Genomic DNA, 8,334 nt, shown 5'->3' with positions numbered 1-8,334 from the left:
GTCCCCGAGTGTGACTTTTAGTGCGCACTCGGAGCGATTTTTTTAGACCGGAGTCTGCAAACGCGGAAGAATTTTGAACCTCCAAGAAATCAATCAGCTTTGTATTAGTTCAATGATACTTGTTATTTAAATTGTCCCCGTCGGCGGTCATGTGTAGAAGCGCTTCAGGAGATCTTCATTCCATGCTCGCGGCTCGTCCGTTTCCCTGTCGAGGTTGTAAAGTCGATACGCCCCATTGTTCAGCACCTTAGAGATGATGAAGGGTCCTTCCCAGGCGGGAGCCAACTTGTGTGGTCTCTGCTGATCCACTCGGAGCACCAGGTCGCCTGCTTGGAATGTGCGACTCCTGACGTGTCGCACGTGAAATCGCCGCAGATCTTGTTGATAAATTGTTGAGCGAGTCAGTGCCATCTCGCGCTCTTCTTCCAGAAGATCCACTCTGTCTTACCTAGCTTGCTCTGCTTTGGCTTCGGAGAAGAGTTCGACTCGTGGAGAGTTGTGAAGCAAGTCACTCGGAAGGACCGCCTCTGCTCCATAAACGAGGAAGAACGGGGATCGCTCTGTTGATCTATTCGGAGTTGTGCAGAGGCCCCACAGCACCGGAGGCAATTCGGTGACCCATGCGCCGGCGGCATGTCCAACTTCTTGCAGGAGTCGAGGCTTCAACCCTTGAAGAATAAGAACATTCGCCCGCTCTGCTTGCCCGTTTGTTTGGGGGTGTGCCACGGATGCAAAATCCACTCGGATTCCTTGGCCTGTGCAAAAGCCTTTGAACCTGTCCGAGTCCAAGTTTGTGTCGATGTCGGTGATTATGCTGTGCGGAACCCCGTATCTGGAGATGATGTCTGTAATGAATTTGATGGCCGTAAGGGCGTCAAGCTTCTTGATGGGATAGGCTTCAATCCACTTGGTGAACTTGTCGACTGCTACCAGCAGATGAGTGAATCCTTCTTGGCCTGTTCTGAATGGACCGACTGTATCTAATCCCCACACGACATCGACAAGAGGGATTGTCTTCAACACAGATGTTGGCTTGTGGGACTTGTTCGAATAGAACTGACAGCCTTCCCATCAGTCGACCATATATTTTGCCATTTCATTCGCCTGCAACTAGAAGAAACCAGCTCTGAATGCTTTGGCGACGATTGCTCTTGAGGAGGCATGATGGCCGCAGGTTCCCGAGTGAATTTCTTCCAAGATTAACTGTCCCTCCTCAGGGGAGATGCACCGCTGAAGGACGCCTGAAAAACTTTCCTTGTACAATTGGGCATCAATGACTTCGTCTTCTAGTAACTCTTGCCTCAGGATGTACGCAATGAACGACACAGTCCATTCGGGGATGAGAGCAAGAATCTCCATGATCAAATCAACCACAGGAGGGACCTCGACTTCAGTCGGATCTGTTGAGCTCTTCGGTTGTACTGGTTCCTCTGTAAAAGGATCTTCTTTTACTGAGGGGAGGTGTAGGTGCTCGAGGCAGACATCACTCGGGACCGGTCTCCGAGTGGATCCAAGTTTCGCCAATTCATCTGCCGCTTGGTTTTTCAGTCGGGGAACATGGTGAAGTTCCAGACATTCAAACTTCTTCTCGATCTTCCTTACTGCGTTGCAGTATGCAGTCATGGTGGGGTTCCTTACATCCCACTCCTTCATCACTTGATTAACCACCAAATCCGAGTCGCCATAGACCATCAGGCGACGGACGCCGAGTGTGATGGCCATGCGCAATCCGTAAAGGAGAGCTTCGTACTCTACCTCGTTGTTGGAAGAATCAAAATGTATCTGCAACACATATTTGAGTTTATCATCTTTTGGCGATATGATCACTACGCCAGCACCGGAGCCATTCAACATCTTGGACCCATCGAAGAACATGGTCCAATGAGCCGAGTAGACGTGAGTCGGTTGCTGTTGTTCTACCCATTCTGCTATGAAGTCAGCCAGAGCTTGAGACTTTGTAGCCTTCTTGGCTTCGAACTTGATGTCGCAGTATAACATCTCCATTGCCCACTTCGCCACTCGGCCTGATGCATCCCGATTGTGGAGGATTTCCGACAACGGAGCATCAGATATGACAGACACCGAGTGGTCTTGGTAATAATGAGCCACCTTCTTTGCAGTCATGTAGATCCCATAAATAAGCTTTTAATAATGGGATACCTCTGCTTGGAAGGAGTGAGGACTTCAGAGACATAATATACTGGCCGCTGAACGTTGTACGCTTTGCCTTCTTCTTCGCGTTCGACTGTGAGAACAGTGCTGACGACTTGATTTGTAGCCGCGATGTACAGAAGAAGGGGTTCTTTACTCAGCGGGGCAGTAAGAACCGGCTAGGTGGAAAGCAGGGCTTTGAGGTCGTCGAATGCAATTTCGGCTTCGTTTGTCCACTCGAAAGTATCTGATTTCTTCATGAGTCGGTACAGAGGTAACACCTTCTCGCCGAGCCGAGCGATAAACCTGCTCAAAGCCGCTAGGCAACCTGTGAGCCTTTGAACATCATGTATTCTAACCGGCCGCTCCATTCAGATGATGGTCCCGATCTTTTCGAGGTTGACATCGATCCCTCGTTCGGAAACGAAGAAACCGAGTAACTTCCCGTTGGGAACACCAAATGAACACTTGGCTGGCTTGAGCTTGATATCGTACCTACGTAGGTTGGCGAATGTTTCTGCCAAGTCAGTCAGCAGGTCGGAACCTTTGCGTGACTTGACTACGATATCGTCCATATATGCCTCCACATTTCGACCGATCTGGTCAAGGAGGCATTTTTGGATCATGCGCATAAAAGTTGCTCCTGCATTCTTCAAACCGAATGGCATAGTGATGTAGGAGAAACACCCGAATGGGGTGATGAAGGCTGTTTTCAATTCATCCGGACCATACAGACGGATCCGATGATAGCCTGAATAGGCATCAAGGAATGATAAACGCTCGCAGCCCGCAGTCGAATCAACAATTTGATCAATGCGGGGGAGCGGGAAATGATCTTTTGGGTAGACTTTATTGAGATGCTTGAAATCGATGCACATACGGAGAGACTTGTCCTTCTTGGGCACCAGGATAACATTGGCGAGCCACTCGGAGTGGTGTACCTCGCGAATGAAGTTGGCCGCCAAAATTTTAGCCACCTCCTCTCCGATTGCCTTCCTTTTGTGCGCGGCGGACCGACACAGGCGTTCTCAGACGGGCCGAGAAGCATGATCCACATGCAGTCGGTGCTCAGCCAACTCCCTGGGTACACCTGGCATGTCAGCGGGCTTCCATGCGAAAATGTCCCAGTTCTCATGGAGGAATTGGATGAGCTCGGCTTCCTATTTTGGATCAAGGGTGGTGGAGATGTTCGTCGGGGCAGCGGCGTCGTCCGTCGGGTGGATGCTGACTTTCTTCGTGTCTCCCGCCGACTGGAATGCGGACTCCGAAGCTGGCTTCTTCGAACGCATCAAGTCAGCGGGGTCGGCTGTCTTCTTGTACTCATCCAGCTCGAGGATAGCCATCTGCTGATTGGCAATCCTCGACCCCTGCTGCAGACACTCCTCGGCCCGCTGCCGATTGCCTGTGACCGTGATCACACCTTTGGGACCCGGCATCTTCAGCTTCAAGTACACGTAACATGGACGGGCCATGAAACGCGCATACGCCGGACGACCCAGAATCGCGTGGTATGCACTCTGGAAGTCCACCACCTCGAATGTCAGCTTTTCCTTGCGGAAGTTCTTGTCGGAGCCGAAAACGACGTCCAACGCGATCTGGCCGAGTGACTTGGCCTTTCGTCCTGGGACGACTCCGTGGAACTACATGCTGCTCTCGCTAAGTTTGGACATCGGAATGCCCATCCCCTTGAGAGTGTCGGCGTACATGATGTTCAAGCCGCTGCCGCCGTCCATGAGGACTTTGCGCAGTCGGACTCCTTCCACCACCGGGTCGACGACCAGAGCTTGCCTCCCTGGGGTGGGCACGTGTGCTGGATGGTCCGACTGATCAAAGGTGATCGCAGTCTGAGACCATTTGAGGAACGTGGGGTTCGTTGTGGTTGCCATGTTCACCTCCCTGTTCACCAGCTTTAGTCGACTCTTGCTTTCCACGTCAGCAAAAATCATCAATGTTGCATGGACTTGGGGGAACGGATCCTCCTTGTCCTCATCATCCTGCTCGTTGTCCTTTTCACTCGGCTGCGCTTCGCCGAACCCTTGGATCAGGAGGCGATATTGCCGAGTGGTGTGCTTCGGGAATATGGTGTTGCCTTCTTCGTCCATCTTCGTGTGGATTGGACATGGCTGATCCAGGATGGAATTTCCGAATTGTTTCTTCTTGGGGGTATACTGAGCTTTCCCCTTACCCTTGAACTTGGCATTCGTAACGGCTGCTGCCTCTGCCTGCGGAGTGGATGGAGCTTTCTGCTTTTGCTTCCGATTGCTGTTCCCATCTCCATCGGCGACTGCCTTATGCTTGCCGCTACGTATGCGGTCCTCCTCCTCGCCATTTGCATAGCGTGCGGCTATCTCCATCATCTTGCTCATGGAGATGTCGCCTGTCTGACCGAACTTCAGGTACAGATCTCTGTACCGCACGCCTGCCTTGAAGGCGCAGACCGCTTGGTGCTCTGTGACGTTCCCCACCGTGTGGTAGAGGGTCGTCCAGCGCTGGATGAAATCACGCAGGGGCTCATTCTGCTTCTGGACATAGTGCTGGAGCTCCACGAGACCAGCAGGGCGTTTGCACGTGCCCTCGAAGGTCCTGATGAAGACTCGGGACAGATCTGCCCAGCTGTAGATGCTTGACGGAGCCAACTAGTTCAGCCACGCTCGTGCCGAGCCGTTGAGCATCAGGGGGAGATGTTTCATGGCGACCTGGTCATCTCCACCACCGATCTGGACCGCCACTGTGTAGTCGTCCAGCCACGTTTCTGGCTTGGACTCCCGTGTGAACTTGCTGATTCCCGTCGCCAATCGGAAGTTGGGAGGGATGTCATCTAAACGGATGGCCCGACTGAAGCCCTCGGGACCAGAGACAATGGTCCTGCTTCCACTCGGACGGTCTCTATCGTGACCATCATGGTGGGCTCGACTCCTGTCGACCTTCCTCTAGGCGATGTACCCTCTTGCGTCGGGCCTTGGATCATACGCGTCACCGACTGAACGCCGATCATCGTGATGCCGGGGCCCGTAAGGCCCACCCCGCGGAGGGGTGCATGAACGGCGACGATCTTCGGGATTCCTGGAACGACTACCCCTCCGCGTCGCTGATGAGAATCGGGGCTGAAAACCAACCGATGCGTGTTCCCGTGAACAGAACTGTTGTGGATCCTGTTGTGTGACTGAGAGACCGCCGAATTCTGCTGCTGCGCTGTATGCAACAGAGCACGGATCTTCTCGATCCCTCTACCAGCCTCTGAATCAATCGGTTGGAGGGAATCGGCTATCTTGGCAGCGGCAGCCAGGTTGAGGATGGGTGTGTGGAACACCTCGACGTTGCTCTGGCGAGTGCGTCGACTGGCAGAACGGTGGTGTTGTCGACGAGCGCCGGATGATTCGCCGACCTCATGCTCATTTCGACCAGTTCGGAGGGGACTTTCATGGGAATCGGCCATGAGAACTTTGGCTGCAGGCCCGCGACCCAAGTACTCGGAAGGTAACTCAGTCGAAACTGGGTCCAAGCACTGGGACGGCGGCGCGACCACAACCGACTCGAGGACCGCCACTTGAGAGGACGCGTTCTATCGCGCCTGGGCGTGTCGTACCCAACGCTGGAGCCGCGGACGGCGGGACCGCTTGTTGCGGTGCGTGACAGGGGCGAAGATCGACACCGGGGCCGATTGCTGGAGAAGAATGACGCCGCGGGAACTGGCACGGAAGTGCGTAGCCCCGCGACTGGGGAGCGCCTCGACATCGAGGGGCGCATCCCGAAGCCATGCCGAATCAATGACGATGAAGGAGAGTGCGTCGAAGAGGATCTCATGACCCAAGCACAAATCACCGCCGGACGACATGATGAAAAGATGGAGTCGCAAACTCGCCGGAAGTGGCTTAGACGCCTGCCCCACGGTGGGCGCCAACCGTCGTGGGTATAAGTCTGACAGTAGATGTGTAGGTTACGAAAGGATGGGCAGAGCCTTAGCTACGGCGAGGATGTATGAGTTCAGGCCCCTCTACGTTGGAGGTAAAAGCCCTACGTCTCAGTGCTCTTGGGAGCTTAGTGTCGAGTGGAATATCGGATTATAGTAAAATGCCAACCCCCGCACCAGTGGGGAAGAGCGGCTTATATAGAGTGCACTGCCCTTCATAATGGCCCGGTGGACAGGGGTGGAATAGTGGCGAATAAATGCCTACGTTACAGGTAATGTATGCCTTAAATGCTAATAATGGTGTATGAAAATGTATGACCGTTGCCCTCCTGGGAGGTTACGATGTACAGAGTGGAATTCAGTCGGTACGTTAAATACGCTCCGTATGCTCGTCACCGACTGGATGATTGGGGAGTCCTTAGTTCAGTCGGAACTGTCTAAGGGTATTGTCCTCTAAGAAGGGTAGTCCTTGGGTAGGACCTATAGGGCAGGCCTATGACCCTACCCTGGGACTATAACCCCATCACTTGGAATCATCCGGAGGAACCAAGACTGGAGTGGAGGTAAGCTTCTCTTTGAGTGTGTCGAAGGCCAACTGACACTCTGGAGACCAAGCATACTTAACACCCTTCTAAAGAAGACTTGAGAGCAGCTTGGCAATCTTGGAGAAGTTCTCAACGAACCTTCTGCAATATCCAGCAAGCCCGAGAAAGCTTCGAAGCTGCTTCACATTCTGCGGAGGCTCCCATTCAACAATGGCCTGAACCTAGGACGGATCAACTTTAATGCCCTGGGCAGAGATAATGTGGCCAAGATAGACAACTTCTTTCAGCCAGAACTCACACTTGGAAAACATGGCATACAATTTGTTCTCTATCAGCTTATCAAGCACCAACCTGAGATGTTCTTCATGTTCTTCCTTAGTTTTAGAAAAGACCAGAATGTCGTCGAGATAGAGCAAGACAAAGTCATTCTTGAACGGAGATAATATGTAGTTCATCAATCGACAGAATGTCGGAGGAGCATTTGCCAGACCGAAAGACATGGCCATATACTCATACGAGCCAAAACTAGTCCTGAAGGCAGTCTTCAGAATATCTTCCTCGCGAATGCAAATTTGATGATAGCCCATTCTGAGATCAAGTTTGGAGAAGACCTTAGAACCTTTCAACTGTTCGAACAAGTCAGATACGTTCAGAAGTGGATATTTGTTCCTGATTGTCTTCCTGTTCAATGGACGGTAATCGACACACAGTCGGTCCGTGCCATCCTTCTTCTTGACAAACAGAACTCCACAGCCCCACGGAGATGAGCTCGGTCTGATCAAACCCAAACGCTCCTGCTCATCAAGTTGCCTCTTAAGTTCCTTCAATTCTTCTGGACCCAGCTTATACGACCGTTTGCACACGGGTTCGGTGCCTGGCTCGAGCTTAATCACAAACTCAACTTCTCTGTGCGGAGGCATGCCTGGAAGCTCTTCAGGAAACACATCTTCATATTCGCAGACCACTCGGACTTGCGAAATAGGACTGATCTCACCCTTTTCATTCAAAGAGAACAGACGGATTGTATCATCGCGCGCCGCGAATATAATCACGTCCTCTGAAGAGTGGGTAAGCTTCACTTCTTTGGCTTCACAATCGATTGACGCCTTGTTCATGGCCAACCAGTCCATACCAAGAATCAAGTCAATGTCGGAATTGCCCAAGACAATAGGAGACACCAGAAAAGCATAAGCACCCATCTTGAAAGAAACATCCGGAACCATCATGTGGGAATTCATGATCTTGCCAGGAGACATAATTGAAAGAGGCTTAGGCAAATCACGAGTAGGGAACCAATGCTTAAATGAGAATGGCCTTGAGATAAACGAATGCGATGCACCAGAATAAAATAACACTTTAGCAGGAATATCATTGGCGAGGAGGTTACCCATGATCACATCTGACGAGTTTTCTGCCTCAGGTGCATTCACCATGTTGACTCGAGCTGATCTGGGGTTGAACTTGACAAGATCATTGCTTGGAGGTTTTCCTGGAGGAGGAGGCGGCAGTCGGAGCTGAGAAGTACACTTGTTGGCATAGTGACCCTTCTGCCCACACTTGTGACAAGTCACGTCTGCTGGCTGCCGGTACTGAGACTAAGGAGGCCGTTGCTTCTGATGCTGGAATCTCTGCTAGAAGACAGGGTTGGGTGGGTGGGAAGAACCACGACCACCAGAGTGCTTGAGTGCAGCTGCTGCGAGTGCCGAGGAGGAGGAGGAGACACCCAAA

This window comes from Hordeum vulgare, chromosome 1H (assembly GCF_904849725.1).
Source record: "Hordeum vulgare subsp. vulgare chromosome 1H, MorexV3_pseudomolecules_assembly, whole genome shotgun sequence".
NCBI classification, from domain to species: Eukaryota; Viridiplantae; Streptophyta; class Magnoliopsida; order Poales; family Poaceae; genus Hordeum; species Hordeum vulgare.
This window is presented reverse-complemented; position numbering follows the sequence as displayed.